We start from the raw sequence: 18,450 nt of genomic DNA on the forward strand, positions 1-18,450 counted from the left end.
TTGGAAACGATGTGTAAATAATTGGGTTCTGGGCTTCAAATTTTTAGGTACCCAATGACGTGGGTGGACGTTAGTTTTGGACGGGAAATCAGACGGAGGTACCATATTCGTCTTTTTATATACCACAGGTACCAAATTTGATAAAAAGTGAAACTGAGGGGGTAAAAAATAAAGGTCGTAAAGTACAGGGGGTAAATATGTATTTAACCCTTGATTTAATGACGTATGAAATTCAGCACGTTACTAATTTAGTAACGTGTAAAATTTACCATGCATGTTATTAAATATTTAAAATTATATTATTTTTTAAAACATTATATCGACATAATATTTAGTAACGTGCTAAATTTTGCACGTTACTAAATTAGTAATGTGCAGAATTTCGCGCGTAACTAATTATTTAAAATTATATTATTTTTAAAAATATTATATTGACATAATATGTAGTAACGTGCAGACTTTTGCACGTTAGTATTTAGTGACGTACCAATTTAACACGTTACTAAATCCATGATTTTTTGTAGTGATAGTTTATTTACTTAGTGTTATTGTTTTTTAAATGAAAATTAAGAAAAAGAAAGAAAGAAAGAAAAAAGACCTCATTCCAGCCCTAGGGGGGTGACGCATTGCCGCGGGTTGGCTCTGGTCGAACCACATTTGTGATGTAAGAAAAAACCGAAAAAAAAAAAAAAAAGAAGAAGAAGAAGAAGAAGATAAAAAAAAATAATAATAATTACCTTGTGACCTGAACTTTATTTATTATTATTTTTTTTTTAAAAAAAAAGAAAGGTTGAAATTTCATTCACAGGCCAATGCAAAAATTAAGAGAGCTCTTTTTATTTCTAATTAACATAAATTTCAAATCAAATGAAAGTATTACCATCTCTCTGGCCAAGGCAATAAAAATTTATTTGAAAAGCACGCATCTCAACATTATTTGGACGAGAAGAAATAAAAGATGTTACAATATTTTTGTATATATATATATATATAAAGCTCCATATATGTACTGGTTGACAAATGAATGCCGAACCAAGCAGAAGCGATGCAGCTACCTCTATTTCTCACTTTCTATTATTCGGTGTAGAGCTCGAATTTAGATAACCTTGGCGTTATTGCAAACGTTGGCTTCATTTTCTTGGTAACAATACCAAATTTGTCTGAAAGATCCAGCTCTGTGCCTTGTGGCAACTTCCACTCATACGAGTGCAGAAACGAAGCTACGACGTACATTACAGACCTTTCTACTAGTGGAAGCCCTGCACATATTCTTCTCCCAGATCCAAACGGAATATAATTAAAATTGTTTCCTGAATAATCCAATTTGGTAGGGTCACTTATTAGGAACCTTTCTGGTTGAAATTCCAATGGATTTTCCCAGATCTTTGGGTCCCTATGTATAGCCCAAACATTCAAGAAAACCTTACTCCCTTTGGGTACGCAGTACCCTCCAATGGTGGCAGATTGTCTTGGACAACGGGGTAGTAGGAAAGGGAGCGCTGGGTGCAAACGGAACACCTCTTTGATGACAACATCTAGATAGTATAATTTGGGCAAATGCGACTCTTCCACTAAGCTATTCACCCCCACGATTTCTGTTAACTCTTCATTCACTTTTTTCATTGCCTCTGGATGTTGCATCAGCTCGGCCATCACCCATTCCACCATCGTTGCCGTGGTGTCCGATCCAGCCACCACTATGTCCTATATATTAAACATCAACACAGATGTGTCAAAGTATTGATTAAATAATATTATTATCTATAATTAACTATCAACAGGGACACAAAGACCATAACAAAGAAGTATAATTAAATTAAACATTTAAAAAGAATACCCAGATTGTACTACAAACTAACTATTAGGCTGGATATATTTAATTAATTACCAGTCCAAAGGTAGGATTCATTGTAGATTATATTAGATTTAGTTGAAGTTATTGAAGGAGCAGAAAGTAGAAAATTGGACATATATACCATAAGCAAGGACTTGAGTTGGTTCGTGCTTATTGATGTTGCAGCATCACCTTGATCCTTTATCTCCAAGAGAATTTGCAAAAAGTCCTTTTTTTCTTCAATCCTTCCTTTTCCCTCTTCTTTCTCCTTGGCCATATCCATCCGTTTTTCAATGGCAAAGTAAAGAATGCGTTCAATTGATGCCGGAACAGAATAGCGATTATTCTGTAGGCTAATCAACAGGTAATTTTCAAGGAAGAAACTAGAAAATTCACCCCAAAACAGAGAGAAAACTCTGAATTTTGATAATTAATCAATAACAATAAGCTGTCGAAAAACGCCCACAAGCTGGGCTTAAATAGCTGAAAATTAGGTTTAGGAGAATTTTTGCCAAAAATAGCAAAATCCTGAAAACCCTAATAAAACGAAATACGTAATAAAATAAGTATTCTGTCGAAAATCTGGCCCAAATCGGGCTCAAAATCACCTCCTAAATAATAAACGAAAAGTTACCATAAATGGAAAAAAAATATCTAAAATTAGGGCTTTGACAAGGAAAACAGCGGATTTTGGGGCTCGAAACGAGGCGCACCGAGCGAAGCTGGGTGGCCACCACGTGCGTGCCGAAGAGAGCTTTCCTAATTGGGGTCATATGCGCGAAACGGATACTCGTAGCCAAAGTTATGGCCAAATTACTGCAGCGCACTCGGAAATCACCCCAATTAAGCCAAATTACGATTTCTTGCCAATTTTGCGCTGATCCGCCTGCTCCAGGTATTTCAGCGCCATTATTGTGCAATCTGACAGCTCAGCGTCATCAGACTCGGATCCTCCTGCATCAGTCACCCCGGGTTGGAAAGAACTCGTCCTCGAGTTCACAGCAATATCATCAGAATCCGCAAAATAAGGACTTAAGTGCTTCACATTAAAGACATCAGAGGTCTTCAAACGACTGGGAAGACGCAACCTGTAGGCGTTGTCATTGATCTTCTGCAATATTTCACAGGGTCCGATCTTCCGCTCCTTAAGCTTATTATACTCGCCAACAGGGAACCGATCACGAGTTAACACTGCCCAAACAAAATCACCAACATCAAAAAGTACCTGACGATGATGGCGGTCCGCTCGAGCATTGTACTTGTCATTGCTCTCCTGAATGGCCAGTTTCACCTGCTCATGGATGCCCCGAAGATAGTCGGCCAGCTCATCTACCTTAGGATTCAAACGACCGACACGTGGAACAGGAGCTAAGTCCAAAACTCCGGATGGATTCTGACCATAGACAATCTCGAATGGGCTCATCCCGGTGGTCCTGCTCTTCGACCTGTTGTAGGCAAACTCGGCCTGAGGTAGGGCCAAATCCCACTGCTTTGGCTTAGTCCCTGCCAAACACCGCAAAAGGTTGCCCAAACTCCTGTTCACCACTTCTGTCTGGCCATCAGTCTGGGGGTGGTAGGCACTACTAAAGTTCAACTTTGTCTACAGTTTTCCCCATAAGCTCCTCCAAAAACTACTAATAAATTTGGTATCCCAATCTGAAGTGATGGATCGAGGGACACCATGAAGACGCACAATCTCCCTAAAGTAGAGATGGGCGATCCGAACAGCATCCATGGTCTTCCTGCAAGCTACGAAATGGGCCATCTTGGAAAACCTATCAACCACAACCAAAATGGAATCACAGGCCCGTTGGGTACGGGGCAAGCCCAACACAAAGTCCATGTTGACATCGAGCCACGGAGCGTCAGGAACCGGTAATGGGGTGTACAAGCCTGCATTGGTGAGGACACCCTTGGACTTCTGACACACATAACAACGCTCCACAAAGTGAGCCACGTCACTGGTCAACTTGGGCCAATAGTAGTCAGAAGAGATAAGAGCCAACGTCTTGTCCCGCCCAAAATGGCCCTCATTATGAAGTTCACTAATAATCTGTTGCCTTAGTGAACAATCTGGAATGCACAATTGTAACCCACGAAACAGATAACCATTATGCAAAATGAAATCATAACGGTGACCATCTGTTACCTCCTGAATGATCTTCCCAAAGGAAGGGTCTGCTGCATACATGTCAGTGAAAGCTTCAAACCCTGCGACTCTAGTACTCATGGTGGTGAGGAGCATCGTACGACGACTCAGTGCATCTACGACACGGTTCAGACTTCCTGCTTGGTGCCTTAGTGCAAAGGTGAATTCCTGTAAGTATGCCACCCACTTGGCGTGCCGTCTACTTAGCTTGTGTTGACCATTGATGTACTTCAGAGCCTTATGATCGGTAATAAGGATAAACTCTTTGTGTACCAGATAGTGATGCCAATGCTTCAAAGACTGGACGATGGCATAAAACTCCAGGTCGTAGGTGGAATAATTCTTCTTTGATCCCGACAGCTTCTCACTCAAAAAAGCTATGGGACGCCCCTCCTGACTGAGAACGCCTCCAATGCCCACTCCAGACGCATCGTAGTTTACTTCGAACACCTTCTCAAAATCAGGGAGTGCCAAAACTGGTGCCTCGGTCATCTTCTGCTTGACCAGTTGGAAACTGATCTCTGCCTCCTCAGACCACTGGAACTCACGACCCTTGAGGCACTCTGTGATGGGAGCGATCAGGGTGCTGAAATTCCTGATGAATCGGCGGTAGAAGGACGCCAACCCATGGAAACTTCTCACGTCATGTAAGGTCTTTGGCTGGGGCCACTCCAAAACGGCATCTATCTTGGATTGATCTGCATGGACACCATCAGTAGATACAACAAAACCAAGAAAGGTTACCGAAGTAGTGAAGAAAGAACACTTCTTCTGATTAACGAAGAGGTGCTCTGTTCTCAATGTACTGAAAACAGCACGGAGGTGCTCAAAATGTGACGTCCAAGTCGGACTATAGATGAGGATATCGTCGAAGTACACCACGACAAATTTCCCCATAAAAGGCCGCAGAACCTGATGCATGAACCTCATAAAGGTACTGGGTGCATTGGACAACCGAAAAGGCATCACCAACCACTCGTACAGCCCATGCTGCGTCTTGAACGCCGTCTTCCACTCATCTCCAGGCCTTATTTTGATCTGGTGGTAGCCGCTTTTAAGATCAATTTTGGAGAAGACCCGAGAACCGGATAACTGATCCAACATATCATCCAAGAGGGGAATTGGGAACCGGTACTTTACGGTGATTAGGTTGATGGCTCTGCTATCAATGCACATGTGCCATGAACCATCTTTCTTTGGTACCAACAGGGCGGGAACGGCACATGGACTCATACTCTCGCGGATGTAGCCTCACTCCAGCAACTCTACCACTTGCCGTTGCAACTCTTCCGCTTCCTTGGGACTGAGGCGATAAGCTGGCCTGTTCGGCAAAACCGACCCAGGAATCAGGTCAATCTGATGCTGGATGTCTCGCATCGGTGGTAGTCCGGGGGGAAAATCTTCTGGCATGAGGTCAGAAAATTCTGATAGCAACCGCTGCACTTCTGGCGGCAATTCTGAAGTCTCGTCTACTGCACTATTCCCACAAGGCAGTAACGCATAAATTCTGTCTTCACGCTCAACTTCGACTAAGAACCTGGACATAGAAAGCAGGTTAGTATTATCGGCTACCTGGGCAGGACTGGCTCCATCCCAACGAGGTGCTAACACAATTTTCTTCCCTTTGATGCTAAGGGTATAGGTATTCTTCCTGCCATCATGCACCACACTGCGATCAAACTACCAAGGTCTGCCTAATAGTATATGACAAGCGTCCATAGATACTACATCACACCAAGCATTATCAAAATACTTCTTGCCTACAGAAAAAGATACTAGGCATCGCCTATCTACTTTTACCTCACTCCATTTGCTGAGCCACGACAGCTTGTATGGCTTAGGATGATGTTCGGTCTTCAACTGCAATTTCTGGACAGCCTCATCAGACACTACGTTCTCGTAACTGCCACTATCAATGATCATCTTACATACTTTGTCGGCCACCGTGCAAGTGGTATGGAAAATATTGGTTCTCAACCAATCATCTCCAGAGTCTCCCTTGGGAGTCAGCAAACTCTTACGAATGACTAGAGTCTCTTGGCCATCTCCATACAACACCTCTTCATCTCCATCTTCGTCATACAATGGATCTCCAGTCTCCTCATACGTGTAATCTGTCACGTCTTCCTCAAGCAGGAGGTTTTTGCCCTTCTGGCTGGCAGGTTTCCTGCATTCACTTGCCCTATGCCCCTGTTCCCCACATCGATAACATTTAATATTAGGGTTAGAATTACCCTGTGTTGGCAGCTGGACAGGACGGGATTCTTGGGGCCGAACTGGGCAGTTGCCTTGATCGCTTCTAACCACAGGCCATTTGTTCTGCTGCTTCTCGGCGACAAGTGCACGCTGATAGGCCTCCGAAACAGTCCACAGCGAGTGTAGGCTGAGGGCATCTTGTAGGGGCTGTCGCAATCCTCCCAAATACCGTGCCACCATCTGCTCTTCTGTCTCAGATAAATCATTCCACGCGATCAGCTGATAGAACTCCTCGGTGTAATCATCCACCGATCTCATGCCTTGCCTCAACGAGTGAAGTCGCTGAAACAGGGTTTGAGTGTAGCCGAATGGAAGGAAGTGACTCTTCATCTTGATCTTGATCTTCTCCCAATCGGTGATCTTGGCTTTGCCTTGCCTCTCTCTTGACCGCTTCAACTGTTCCCACCACACAGATGCTCGACCCTTTAATTTGATGGCGACCAGTTTCACTTTGTCGCGATCAGGGACTTCCTTATACTCAAAAATCCGCTCTATCTCATTCAACCAATCAACGAAACCTTCGGCTTGTAACGTGCCAGAAAACTCGGGCAGGTCTACTTTGAAACCGAAGGCCCCATGATGACGTTCCTGACCATGGTGGTCCCGGTTTGGAGCGAGATTGTGATACGGGTTGTCGAAGGTGGAATCGGAATCGGAGCTCTCCATCTCACGATTGCCGAATTCCTGCACCGCAAGGCTCTGGGCTAATTCTGCAACTTGCCTTTACAAATCTTCAATCATCACGTCCTGAACGCTACGATCACGGTGCGGAGCTTCCTCATTCGGAACCTGCCCACGACGACCACCACGACCACGACCACCAGCCATCGAACTGATGAAGACCACGTCTTAGGAAGGTGCTGAAGCTCTGATACCAATTGACGCCGGAACAGAATAGCGATTATTCTGTAGGCTAATCAACAGGTAATTTGCAAGGAAGAAACTAGAAAATTCACCCCAAAATAGAGAAAACTCTGAATTTTGATAATTAATCAATAACAATAAGCTGTCGAAAAACGCCCACAAGCCGGGCTTAAATAGCTGAAAATTAGGTTTAGGAGAATTTTTGCCAAAAATAGCAAAATCCTGAAAACCCTAATAAAACGAAATACGTAATAAAATAAGTATTCTGTCGAAAATCTGGCCCAAATCGGGCTCAGAATCACCTCCTAAATAATAAACGAAAAGTTACCATAAATGGAAAAAAAAATATCTAAAATTAGGGTTTTGACAAGGAAAACAGCAGATTTTGGGGCTCAAAATGAGGCGCACCGAGCAAAGCTGGTGGCCACAATGTGCGCGTCGAAGAGAGCTTTCCGAATTGGGGTCATATGCGCGAAACGGATACTCGTAGCCAAAGTTATGGCCAAATTACTGCAGCGCACTCGGAAATTGCCCCAATTAAGCCAAATTACGATTTCTTGCCAATTTTGCGCTGATCCGCCTGCTCCAGGTATTTCAGCGCCATTATTGTACAATCTGACAGCTCAGCGTCATCAGACTCAGATCCTCCTGCATCATCAATCCACTGAGAAATCCTCTTTGATTGCCTCTCAATCCCTTACAAATCAAACCTTGCAAGGAATGGGAAAAAGTCAGAAACATTTGGTTTTGCAAATAGCTCCATTAGTTCCGCCAGCATACTCTTAAACTGAGCCCCAACATTAGCCCTTTCCTCTCCTCGTAGCGTGCCACCCCAAAACATGCTCATGGTCGTGTTCATCACCGTCAAAAATGCCAATTCTCCAACGTCGATAGGGGTCCCAATTTTGTCATAGACATTTCTAATACATTTCTTAACCTCTTCTCTACGTAGAATGTGAGAAGCATCAAGATTTGCATTACTTAGCATCTCTCGTACAAATATCTTGCGCAACTTCCTCCAATCAAGACCATATGGTGACCATGCAATATCATTTCCCCCATAGGTGGCGGGTAGAACAACTATGGGAGGGTCACGGTTAGCAAATACTGTGTCTTGGTCGCGGTTAGCAAATACTGTGTCTTGGTCGCGAACCAGTTGTTTCACCAGTGATGGGGAACTAACCACTACACACAACTTTTGGCCAAGCCAAACCTTATAGATAGGACCATATGCCATGGCCAGTTCCTCAAATTTCCTATGAAGCTCGGTACCTAGAAAGGGAAGGTAGCCGACAAGTGGCAAGCCACGGGGACCTGGTGCCAGTGGAGGAACAACCTTTCTTGATTTCATAATGACTGCCAGAAGGAACCACAACACCGCCAATATAGAGACTAAAGCAGTGAGAGTTGCACTAGAACCTTCATCTTTCACATGCTTAGCATCCCACCACATGGCCGAAACAGTATTCAACATGTACGTACGGCTTTTGTTGAAGAAAAAAGACAAACAAACAAGGAAGAATTAAGAATGACAAGTCTTCAAACTTGAAATGTTCTATCTAAAAGATTCTGTTTACCTTTTTTAGATATATATTTCGTACACTTCCTAGAGAGAAACCTGTTATGCGCAGCCGTACGTGTGTGAAGTGTTTGAAAGGTTTGTCTGAACTCTGAAGGTTTGTCTGAACGTTTGGCTGAAGAGGGAAGTGATCAAGTGTACTGAAGTCAACGTGTAGCTGTAGGAAGTGATAAGGTTTGTGACAAGGTTTGGTCTGATTGGCTGCCGGGTGTTCCATTTGGCAGGGAGAGGGCATAGGTTTCAAGTAGGCAGTACGGAAACCTGCTGGCTTGTGCGTATAGGCATTTTCCTGAATTGCAGATGATGGGCTAGTGGGCTACGTACACATGTAATGGGTTATGGGTCCGTTATTCCTAGCAGCGAATCAAATATTGAGGCCAGTAAATACAGCTGTGATTGGGAGGGGACCTTAGCCGACCTCCTTCCCTCTTTTCAATAAATAAAACAATTATATTCAAAAAGTGAATTGTTTTATTATTTTATTTTTTCTTTTTTAATAAAGTTTGATTTGTTTATTGAAAATGGGGAAGGAGGCTGGCTATGGGTCCCCTCCCAATCACTACTCCGGTAAATATGTTAGTTGTTCAGATTAATAAGTATCAAAAATTATCTAGAGTTTTTATCTATTAACCGTGTGTTAGAGTGGGAGGAGGGATTGACCTCTTGAAATTTTAAACTCATTTTTTTTTTAATTCTAGTCTCATTATCCTACAAATAATCAGGCCCTTAATAAGTGGTATTAGAGCATCATTCTTGCAACCATGACAGAAGGTACAAGAGTCTCCTAGTTAGCTAAATCTCTAGCTAAATTTCGTGAAGAGTACAAAGACTTCAAGGCCAGCACCACTGCTTTCCAAACCAATACTACTGCGTTCCAGACCAGTACCCACACCACACTTGTGGAGATCCTCAAAAATTCAGAGCACTGGTCACACAACCTATTCAGCCCAAGAAAGAACTTGTCCCAGAAGAGACTAGTGGCCAAAACAACAAAAACCTCATTCCCGTGGAGCCTATGAGTGACACCACTAACCCTACAGCTCCGAATGGAGGTGGTATACAGGCCAAAGCTGTTCAGCTGGAATTCCCAAAATTCAATGGGGCTAATCCAATTGATTGGGTCTTCAAGGATCAACAATTCTTTTCCTGTGGTCAAATTACAGACAATCAAAAAGTGCATATATTAGCATTTCATATGGAGGGACGAACACTACAATTAGGCATGTAAACGAGCCGATCTTGAGTGAGTAGTGCTTCCTCGAGATTGGCTCGTTCAATTTTTACCCGAACTCGAGCTCGAACTTGAGCTTGGGACAAGCCAAGAAGCTGGGATCGAGCTCGACTTACTAAGGGGTAAACCTTCAGAGAGATCGAGCTTGAGCTCACCTATTAGACAAGCACAATCTCAAGTAATAGGCTCGGTTTGAGTAACAGAAACAGTTGCCACCCAAACTATACGAGTCCACCGCCCAAAGGTCGGGAACTGTGTGTGAGGGTTTCCCTGACGTGCTCTCTGGTGGAGACTACCGCGATGTGGGGCAGCGTTATATGCGATTATAGGCAGCCTTTTGTTTTCTGTGCACCATCAAATGAAAATGAAAAATCAACCAAACGGTTGAGATAGAAAGAACTCACTGTAGATGACACTAGCTGGAGATCGCATGTAGCAAGCAAATGTTTTCTCTTTGAGTGATCAGTTGGTGCCCATTGTTTGCTTTAATTTTGTCACAACCTTAACTCATTTTCCTTTAACTTGCAAATATACATAATATTTTATTAATGGAAGTCCGAACCCTAACTAAAAATAGTATTGGATTTTTTTTTGTTCCTGCTCTTTATTTTTTGGTGATCGTAACGAACTAACTGGGATTAGGCAAAAAAAATAAAATAAAACATGTTTAGCCCTGTTATATATCACCAAACTTTTTTAAAAATAATGTTTGATCCCCAAACTTCTATTAATTACGTTATTGTTAACATCTTATAAGAGTTTCTCCAGCAATAATAGTTAAAGTAGCTATTGAAAAGGCACAACTCTCTAATTTTAGTTACTACTTTTTTTATATTTTCTCTAACAGATTTTGTAACACCCCGCCATTTACAAAAAGGTGTAAGTGAAAATTTCAATTTCTACGTGACATTACGGCATCATCACAGTTAAGATTTGGCAGCGGAATATATATATTTTTTCTTCTTCTTAACAACTGGGAACATAACACTTCAGAACTGATTGAATTATCTCATTATATAAAAATATGAGCCGTGTGTTTTAATATCATAAATACAAACAAAGAGATAACATATGTACCACATGTGACACTTAATAATAAATAACCATTTATCCAACCTATTAAATATTACATATCAACATAACAAGTTTCAAATAAAAATTAACATAATAATTCTAGATGTTCCATCATTCATCTAGACCTGCATAAACTTGCATGTGATTGTGGTTATCACCACAATCTCATACTATGGTCAAGTGAGCCAACAACCTTCAGTAACATAATGAAATACTGATCTATTTAAAAGTACACTATGCAATAATATGATGATACTTATATATACATATGCACAATCTTATTAACAGTTCTATAAGCACAGTCTCATTTGTTTATTAGTGTAGATTGATAGATAGATGCCGTGAGATTTTAACACATGGAACGCGTCTTTGATGGCAGCATCTAGATAGTGTAATTTGGGCAAATGCGACTCTTCCACTAAGCTATCCTCCTCCACAATTTCTGTTAATTCTTCATTCACTTTTCTCATTGCCTCTGGATGTTGCATTAGCTCCGCCATCACCCATTCCACTATCGTTGTTGTGTTGTCATGTCCACCCACAACTATGTCCTATATATTAAACATTAGCACGTATGTGTGAAGTATTGATCAAATGATTAAATTTAACTTTTTCTATTATCATAAGCTTTTAGGACAAATCATGATTTAACAGTACGTTACACTAAAAGTTACAAATTACAATCTATAATTAACTATCAACAGGGACACCAAGACTCAGTGAGTATAAAATAACTAGAAATTAGATAGATCTCTTAGGGCTTATTTACGGTGTTAATGAGTCTTGGAAGGTGCGCAGAGTTAACTACATGCTAGTTAATTCTCGGGAGCGTTACACCCATATATGCCTTCCAACATATATAAGTGCACCTATACTACCTATTAAACCTACCCCCGTAATCAACCATAAAAATTAGATTCTCATTGGCCATTGGATAAATGAATTGACGGATTCTCATTTTGTAGTTTCTAGATACAATTTACATTTAATTAAAGTTTAGACATGCTAGTATTGCCACCTGCCCGGTGCTAGAAAGTCGAAAAGAGAAGTGTTATAAGTTTTGAATGGAAGCCCCGATATCATCGAAGGATTCCTTCTATCATTGGTTGAGCTCACTTCCTCTTTCCTTGGATTGTGACGCATACAATGAGAATTATTTGGTCAAGGAAAAGAAGGAGGATGTAATTTCAATGAATTAGCTTAACAATAACTACTAAATAGGTTTTCAATACAAAACAAAGTGCATGAAGCATTTTGGTCAGTTTTAGCCCATTCTGTTTTTTGGTAGTTCTACCGTGGAATTTCTTTGTTTTTGTATTTCCAAAATATGAATGTGTGACTTGTTATAATTGATTTTATGGATATTGCAGAAATCAACCCTCATTTAGAGCAATGTTGTGTCCACCTTCTTAAACTAAAGGACATACGCCAATTTAATGTCTAATTCCATATCCACCCCCACAAAAAATTATGAACCTAAAGGGTAGGTTTGGGCCCAACTAGCTCAGCTTAGGGCTGAAACTCTCTTATTCAGTTGTTAATCCCATAGTTCTGACCGTGTGCTGGATGAAGAATGAGCCAGCAACTCGTAGGTAGTGGCTTGGTTAAGGGAACCCATCGAAGCCATAGCGAAAGCGTGTCATTATAGGGCAATCGTCACTGCTTATGGGACCGAACCTAGGTGATCTATCAATGACTATAATGAAACCTAGGTGAGCTGCTAGAAAGCCATTGCGCTAACGAACAAGCAACGGATAAGTGTGCTAGCGCGAAAGCCGTTGCGTTAACGCGCATTCGTTTGATTTCTGTAGTAGTTTGATTGCAGTGTTAGCGCTATGGAGGATAATAAACCTACTTGCTTGAGGATTATAATTTATATGCAATCAGAGAGTATAATTTAGAAACAAATAGGGGGCAATGACTAAACAAAAATATTATGACATATTTTTGATATGTGATTTATTTATTAACCTTATTAGTCATTTTGAATTAAAGTTTACATATATGAAAATGAATTGTTATATTTAATTTATTCACATTTATCTATGGATTTATTGAATATTTTTGTAGCAATTATCTATGCTTTCACTATACCTTTAATAAGTAAAAGCATATGCCTTTAATAAGGATGGACCAAATAACTTGTGAAGAGGGAAATTCCATGGAGGGAATTTGTTGGTAAAAGGGCAAAGAATTTTGATGGCCTAACAAGTGCCCCTTCCAAACTATTTATAGGCTTTGATATGCTTAGCTTGTTCATGAAAGTGACACAACCTTGTGAAGGGTTGTTTCCCTTGTGAACAATTATAACTCCTAGGCATAGTTTTTCTTCAAGAAAATTATTAGGGGTAATTACTTTTTTCCCCCATGAACTACCAAAAAATGCGCGATGCCCCCACAAACTACCAACTCGACCAAAATAGAGTATTCAACTACCAAAGACAACCTTTTTCCCCCCTTCTGTCAGTCAAAGGGGTTAAAACAAACGGTCAACGGGTCACGTGACCGTCACACGCCGTTTTACTCTCATTTTCTTCATCTTTTCCCCCCATGAATTACCACCATCTTCCTCTTTTCCTCCCATGAACTACCACCATCTTCCAATATGCCCCCATGTAAAATTGCACATGACCCATTGACTGTTTCTTTTAACCCCTCTAATTGATGAAATGGGGGAAAATGGTTGTCTTTGGTAGTTGAATGCTTTATTTTGGTCGAGTTGGTAGTTCATTGAGGCATCACGCAGTTTTTGGTAGTTCATAAGGGGAAAATGTAATTACCCCAAATTATTAACATCTGTAACGCCCCAGCTTTAGACTTTTTTTTTTTTCATAGGACATTACTATTGACTTAACTTTAAGAATGGCAGCGGAATTATAACAGTAACAACAATACTAGAGCACTAATTGAAAAAAATTACGTTTATATTTATTCACATAACTGTTAATTAGCGACGCTAAATGGTAAAAAAAAGGTCGCTAACTAACTAGCGACACTTGTTTTATGTCGCAAAACGTTAGTCGAGAAAATTAATTCGCAAAGCTTCTCCTCGATGCGTCGCGAATTAGCGATGTTTATAATACAAGCGATGCCAACATGTTGGTGTCGCTTGTCTAATTTACAAGTGTCGCCAATTGGCGACGCTTGTTTAAATGCTGCTAATTGGCGACGCTTGCTACCATTTATAATACAAGCGTCACCAATTAAGCACATAACATTTTTTTTTTTTTTTTTTAAATAAAAACGTTTGTTTTCTTTTGCAAGCACATAAACGTTTGTTATTACTAAATCTGACAATTCAAACCACTAGACATAAGGTTCTAAAATTTCCATCATACAAATAGACAAAAGCAACAAAGGGAAATTGGCATCAACGTTTTATTTACTGAAAAAAATTACTAATTCTAATTCATCAAAACAATGATGAGATACATGGACATCGTTGAAAGGGCAACATTGCCTTCAGGACTCATTACAGAATGCTTGATTCGAATCCATAACCTCTTTTATGCTTTTGACAATTTTAATAGTGGGATGCATCCAACCAGTGTTGATTGCTTTTATGGATGCTATGCCCTCCAATCCACCACCAGCCCCAAGGCCCTGTCCAATCATTGACTGAAACAAGAAAAGAAACAATTAATTAGCTAGGTTGCTATTAGATGAGCAGCCGGAATGCAAATTTGGGTGACAAATCACTTACATCCAGCTAGCTATTTTAACAAAAAAATTGGTGAGTTGCTACATGTATAAAGGTGCAGGAGAGTTTGAAGGAGCAATACCCAGAGTGCTGGCTGCTAATATATAGATGGCCTGTCAGGAGGAAGAAATACGGTTTAGTGACTGACAAAGGCATTCTCGTTATTTTTCAATGCTCACATAAACTGATGTGAAGCAAACCCTAGAAATTAAGGATCGGACATTTTTTAGAAGGAATGGAAGTTCATACCTTTGAAAGAAGGATCTCTGATTCCTTGAAAATATTAGGTTTGAGACACAAGGAGACAAACTGAAATGAAAGAGATGGAGAGAAAACATGAATCAACAATCAGACAAAACAACTCAATAGGACCCGGATTTTTGTCCCAACATTCACTGAGAAAAGCATATACATTCAAAAAAAGAACAATACCAGAAAATAAACCCACTCATGAGATCGAACCCAAAACCAATCTCAACAATCATCAAAGGGGTTTCGGTTTTTGCAAATGTTTTCATCTTTAATACCTAGAATTTCCAACATATGTCCAACTTAAATTCCAAATAATCGACCTTCATTTGTTTGGAATGAAAGAAAGAACCGAGAAAAGTAAAGGAAAATTATCAAATATTTACCTGAGAGATCGAGATGGAGACCTACAAGCGCCGTTCGTTGGAGGTAGAGAGATATTAGATCGAGAAGCCGTATTTTGTGAGAGAGATTAAAGACCCAAGCTGTAATCTGAGAGAGATTAGAGAGGGATTACATGTGGAAGAGGGAAATGAGAAGGTGGGAAAAAGGAAGAGGGAAAAGGGAAAGGTGTGTGGGAAAAAGGACTAGAGGGAAAACGTAATAAAGATGGGAAAAGTCTAGGGAATACGCACGTTTCTGAAAATTTATTTTCATTGTTCCCATCCTTTAAAAGGAAAATGATAGATTTACAACAACACCACAACAACTGCATAACACCCTCTCACATGGGGTGGGGTCCAGTGTGTGGGGCCCACTCCCATATAAGGAAGTGTTGTGCAGTTATTGTGGTGGTGTTGTGTAGGAATCAAATCCCCTTTTAAAATACGAACTGACGCGAAAAAAAATGGTGATTAGTGTCGTTTCCAAATAAAGCGACGTTATTTTATGTCGTTTCAAAATACCGACGTAAATTCACGTCGCTTGTTTTTGAGACGACGCCAATGCCTATATTTGGCATCGTTTCCTACAAACGACATTAAAGAAAACGTCGCCAAGAACCTTTTTTTTGTAATGAATTATACGAAGGATATATAGTAGTCTAAGCTGACGGGCTCTTCTGGGCGTGTGTGCCATCTACAACTATAAATTTGAACAATTTACAGCTAGAAACTGTGAGTCCATGTTCAGTAAGTAAATTCAATTAACCATGTTGTATGTGTATGTGAGCACTTTAAAATTCTCTCTTTTTGTTACCGTAAGAAAATCCATTTTTTTACTGAATGCTTATTTATGAGAGAGAGAATTTTCTGATTTCAACATTTCCTAAACATGAAACATATAAATATAAATACTATCATTGAACTAGTCTTTCTTTAGCATGTGCCAAGCTCACTACCGGCCAAGTTCGACTTGAGAGTGTGGAATGTTCTCCATACTTTTTAACCAAAAGGGTCCAGCAAACGACTCCGCTCAACTAAGAATAATACCAGTGCACTAATTGAAAACTACATTTACATTTATTCACATAATTGTACAATTCTTTTTATACTTACATTCTACTAATAAATTGTTAATTTCATACTTCCTAAAACTAAATATATACAAAAGATGCTATTACGATCCAAACTTGATCAAACATGTGCCAAGCCTTGTCTAGGTTTAAAAATAATACATCCTCTTTTTATGTGTATGTGAGCACTTTAAAATTCTCTCCTTTTTTTTTTTTTTTTTTTTTTTTTTTTGGTTAACGCTAGAAAATCCATTTTTTACTAAATGTTTAAAAATGAGAGAGAATTTTTCAATTTCAACATTTCCTAAACATGAAACGTACAAATATAAATACTATCATTGAACTAGTCTTCCTTTTCCATGTATCAAACTTACCATGTTCGACTTGTGGGTGTTGAATGTTCTCCCTATTTTTTAAGCAAAAGGGTCTAGCAAACCACTCCGCTCAACTAAGAACAATACTAGAACACTAATTGAAAACTACATTTACATTTATTCACATAACTGTACAACTCTTTTTATACTTACATTCTACTAATAAATTGTTTCATACTTCCTAAAACTAAACATATTCAAAAGATGTTATTCCGATCCAAACTTGATCAAACGTGTGCCAAGCTTCGTCTAGGTTTCAAAATAATATGTGCTCTTCAACTTCTAAGGATAGTAGTCCAAGCTGTCGGGCTCTTCTAGGCCTGTGTGCCTTCTACAACTGTAAATTTTCAAATCAGATGAATGTATTACCATCTCTAGCTAAAGGTTGACAAATATATATGGGTTAAATACTATTATGGTCCCTGAGTTTTCACAACTTTATTTTTTAGTCACTGAGTTTCAATTTGCATCACAGATAGTACCTCAATTTTAGGAAAAGACCGAATTGGTACCTCGGTTAAGTTTTCTATCCAAAAACTAACGGTTCGCTACATGTCAACCTCATGTGATACTATATAAAAAAAATAGGGGTGGGCATCGGTTCGGTAGGCGGTTAAGTCGGTTAATTCGATCGGTTAATCGACTTTTGTCGAAATGCAGTCGGTGAATTTATTTCGGTTAAGTCGGTTAAGTGGTTAATAAGCGGTTGGTTTAAGTTGGTTAAACGGTTAATAGGCAGTCGGTTAAGTCAATAAAGTAGTTAATAGGCGGCCGGTTAAGTTGGTAAAGTGATTAATAGGTGGTCGGTTAAGTCGGTTAATATTCGGTTAATATGGGTAATGAAACGACGTCGTTTTGATTTTTTTAAAGAAAAAAAAAAAAAAAAGAGGATCAAACGTTTCGTTCTTACTAAAACGACGTCGTTTCGTTTTATGTCAGTTTGGTTAATCGGTTCGGAATCAAAGGCGGTTCGACTTGGCTCGGTTACTGCTTAAAAGGCAGTTTGGTTCGGCTCGGTTGCCGCTTAAAAGGCGGTTCGGCTCTGCTCGGCTCGGTTGTCGCTTAAAAGGCAGTTCGGTTCGGTTCGATTACCGAATCGGCCTTCAGAATAAAATTTTATACCGACTACTAAACCGAAAATTAGTCGGTAGGCGGTCGATTGCGGTTCGGTTTGGTAAGCGGTCGATAGGCGGTAGGCGGATAATTTGGCCACCCCTAATAAAAAATTTAAAATCTTTAAAAATTAATTAAAAAATAATAAAATTAAAAAAGAAAAAAATTGAAAAAATAAAAAAACAATGGGGTGGCCCAACTTGGCTACCATAGGGGTGGTCCGCCACCCCTTGACGAAAAAAGAAAGAAATATCGGTTTTGGCCCTGGGGGGTGGCCACACCACCCCCAAGGGCCACGAGGGTTGTTCGGCCACCACCAAGCCGGCCGATCTGGGGTGGTTCGGCCACCCCCAAGGGCCAAACTCTCCAAATTTTTTTTCTTCCCGCTTTGCCCTTGGGGTGGTTCGGCCACCCCCAATGGCAAACCCGATCTTGCCCTTTTTTTTTTTCCTGTCCGGGGGGTTATCGGCCAGCCACCCCCTTTTTTTTAAAAAAAAATTCAATTATTTATTTATATTTATTTTATTTTATTAATTAATTTTTAAATATTTTTAATTTTAATTTTTTTATATAG

At 40.0% G+C, this 18,450-nt stretch overlaps 1 long non-coding RNA gene and 1 pseudogene across 1 annotated transcript; both read right to left on the reverse strand.

Annotated features, from left to right (window-relative positions):
* Nucleotides 1-1,074: 1,074 nt before the first annotated feature.
* LOC133853872 (labd-13Z-ene-9,15,16-triol synthase, chloroplastic-like) lies at nt 1,075-8,577 on the reverse strand (annotated as a pseudogene).
* A 5,766-nt stretch (nt 8,578-14,343) lies between these two features.
* On the reverse strand, nt 14,344-15,535 carry LOC133855062 (uncharacterized). Its single transcript, XR_009896922.1, has 4 exons — nt 15,323-15,535; nt 14,937-14,996; nt 14,770-14,800; nt 14,344-14,605 (listed from the first exon to the last, which is right to left on the reverse strand). It is a non-coding gene; the product is annotated as an uncharacterized LOC133855062 (long non-coding RNA).
* Nucleotides 15,536-18,450: the final 2,915 nt, after the last annotated feature.

The sequence above is a fragment of the Alnus glutinosa genome, chromosome 13 (genome assembly GCF_958979055.1).
Source record: "Alnus glutinosa chromosome 13, dhAlnGlut1.1, whole genome shotgun sequence".
NCBI lineage: Eukaryota > Viridiplantae > Streptophyta > Magnoliopsida > Fagales > Betulaceae > Alnus > Alnus glutinosa.